This window comes from Anopheles arabiensis (genome assembly GCF_016920715.1).
Source record: "Anopheles arabiensis isolate DONGOLA chromosome X unlocalized genomic scaffold, AaraD3 X_pericentromeric_contig0018, whole genome shotgun sequence".
NCBI lineage: Eukaryota > Metazoa > Arthropoda > Insecta > Diptera > Culicidae > Anopheles > Anopheles arabiensis.
In genome coordinates, this window is record NW_024412096.1 from 104290 (window position 1) to 107500 (window position 3211).

A 3211-nucleotide genomic window follows, 5' to 3' on the forward strand; every position below is an offset into this window, starting at 1 on the left:
GCTATGCTCCACCAAGCCTCAGCCTCGCAGAGTTCGAGCGCTTCATTGAAGCCATAGAACTCGGCTTCTCCCACCCTCAAGTCGTCGTCGCCGGCGATTTTAACGCCAGACATGAGTGGGGCAATCCGAGGACTTGCAACCGCGGGGAAGAGCTGCACGCTATGGTGGAGCAGCTTGGCTTGAGCGTGATAAACCAAGGTCGAGAATTCACGTTTGACGGCAACGGGTGGCTCTCCCGAGCATAATTGACTTGGCGTTCGCAAGCTCGTCGATTGCTCGCCCAGATACGTGGATCGTGAGTACACGCTACACCGCATCAGACCACCGCTATGTCCTCTACACCGTGGGAGGAACACCAGCATCGCCCGAGCAACTGCAGGACCAGCAGCAGCCAGCGCAACAGTCCTCTGCGCAGCAGCAGCAGTCACTTCAGCAGCAGCAGCAGCAGCAGCCATCGCAACAGCAGCAGCAGCAACATCAGCGGCAACCGTCGTCGCGGCAGGGTGCTTCCGCTAGCCAGAGGCGTGTGCGTCACGCTGGCCGTAGATGGAAGACCTCGCAGTTTTCTGCTACATCATTCCTCGAGGCGCTGTTCGCTGCGGACTTTGTCCAACGCGCATCGACCCAGGAGGGTATGATCGCAGCCATGTTGAAGGCCTGCGATGAGACAATGCAACGGGTTACCGACTGCACCAAGACCCGCATCGTAACATTTTGGTGGTCTCCCTCCTGGCTCGCCTGAGGAACAACTGCGAGGTTGCCCGTGACCGGATGCTGCGGACGGCTGATTTGGAGGAGCGCAGCATAGCAGCAGCTGAGCACAGGACAGCAAGGGCGGAGCTCAGTCGAGCAATTCGAGCTAGCAAGCGGAACTTGTTCCAGGAGCTGATCGAAATTGCAGAAGAGAATGCGTTCGGGGCAGGATATCGGGTCGTCATGTCCCGGCTCCGGGGCAGTCGGACGCCTTCAGAAGCGGACCGGGTCGTCCTCGAACGCATTGTGTCCGACCTCTTCCCTGAGCATCCGCCCTGTGACTGGTCGCAGCAGAGCAACGCGGGAAACGACGAGGGAGCAACAACTGCGGCGGGTGTAGCACCTGTTACTGACGACGAGCTGCTGCTAATCGCGAGTCAGATGGCGAGCCGCAAAGCACCAGGGCTCGATGGCATCCCGAATGCGGCGGTGAAGACGGCAATCACCATGTTCCCGGAGGTCTTCCGGGTCCTGTACCAGGATTGCCTCAACCGCGCTACGTTTCCGGCACAGTGGAAGAGGCAAGACTGGTGTTGCTGCCGAAGCAGGGAAGCCTCCGGGAGAGAGCAGTTCGTACCGACCCTTTGCATGCTCGACGCTCTGGGGAAGGTATTGAGCGCCTCATACTGAACCGCCTCAACGACCATCTCGAGGAGCCGTCTTCACCCCGACTGTCGGACCGGCAGTTCGGATTTCGTCGAGGCGATCGACAGTGAGCGCCATCAGCGCGTTGTTGAGGCCGGCCGCACCGCCATGTCGTTTGGGCGAACGAACGGCCGGGATAACCGTTTCTTGCTTGTTGTGGCGTTGGACGTGAAGAACGCGTTCAACACGGCCAGCTGGCAATCCATTGCCAGCGCCCTTCAGGCAAAGGTGTCCCAACCGGCCTCCAACGGATGCTTCGGAGCTACTTCGAAGATCGCATGCTATACTTCGACACGAGCGAAGGCCCCGTCGTACGGCATGTTACCGCCGGTGTTCCACAGGGGTCCATTCTGGGCCCCACTTTGTGGAACATAATGTATGACGGGTGCTGCATGTGCCGCTTCCTCCCGACGTCGAAATCATCGGTTACGCGGATGACTTGGCGCTGCTGGTTCCTGCTACCACCACCGACGAGGTTCGCGCGAGAGCAGAGGAGGCCGTTGACCAGGTCCAACGTTGGATGCAACAGCACGGTCTGGAGTTGGCCCCAGCCAAGACTGAAGCCGTCCTGATTTCGAGTAAGAAGACTCCACCGCAGGTGACATTTCGCGTTGGTGACGTGGAAATCAAGTCGTCTAGGAGCATCAGGTACTTGGGCGTGCAGCTCCAAGATCACCTGAAATGGCGAGACCATGTCACCAACGTCACGGAAAAGGCGTCGCGCGTGGTGGCAGCTGTAACGCGCCTCATGCAAAACCACAGCGGCCCCAGGACGGCCAAGTCAAGGCTGCTGGCGTATGTGGCAGAATCGGTGTTGCGGTATGCTGCTCCCGTCTGGGCGGAGGCAACTCAGGTGCGAGAGTGCCGACGGATGCTGCAACGAGTACAGCGAAAAGCCGCCATCAGGGTGGCACGGGCATTCCGTACCGTCAGGTATGAGACGGCCACCCTGCTCGCTGGACTCGTACCGATATGCCACCTCATCAACGAGGATGCCGGGTCATCAACAACTCCTTGCTCCAGACCGTGCTGCAACGAAGGAGGACATCCGGGCGACTGAGAGGCAGTTTACCATCGACTGCTGGCAGAAGGAATGGGATGCCGACGCACTGCAACAGGATGCTAGCCGGCACACGCGGTGGACGCACCGTGTCATCCCATCGGTCGGTGACTGGCAGTCTAGGAAACATGGAGACATGACTTTTCATTTGGCGCAGGTTCTGTCCGGACACGGATTTTTCCGTGACTACCTGTGCCATAATGGATTCACGTCGTCCCCAGACTGCCAGTTGTGCGTCGGCGTCCCAGAAACGGCGGAGCACGCGTTCTTCGAGTGTCCACGATTCGCTGCGGTACGTCAGGAGCTACTAGGCGAGGAGGTCAGACCCTGTCTGTCCTGACACCCTCCAGCGGCATTTGCTGCGCGACGCCGAGAGCTGGAGTCGTATATGCGAAGCTGCTAAGCAGATAACGGCCCAGCTGCAGCGAGCGTGGGACGAGGAGCGGGCAGCACTGGCGGTTCACGTCATCGAGCACCACCGACGACGTGATTCAGAGAGGCCAACGCGCCGAGGTGCGACGGGCCCGAAACGTGAGACGAAACGCCAACCGGCGAGCAGCAACAGCACGTCGGCGGGAAGAACGTCGAGCTGGACTTCCCCAACCCCACCAGCTTCACCACGCACCGCTCAGCGACGTGCAGCGCTTCGTGAGCGGCAAGCGCGGTTAGGGAGAGGAGGCGAAACCGTCGTCTTCTCGGAGTGTCCAGCCAGGCGATAAGCGATGACGATGACGGCCGAGAATCGCGGAACAC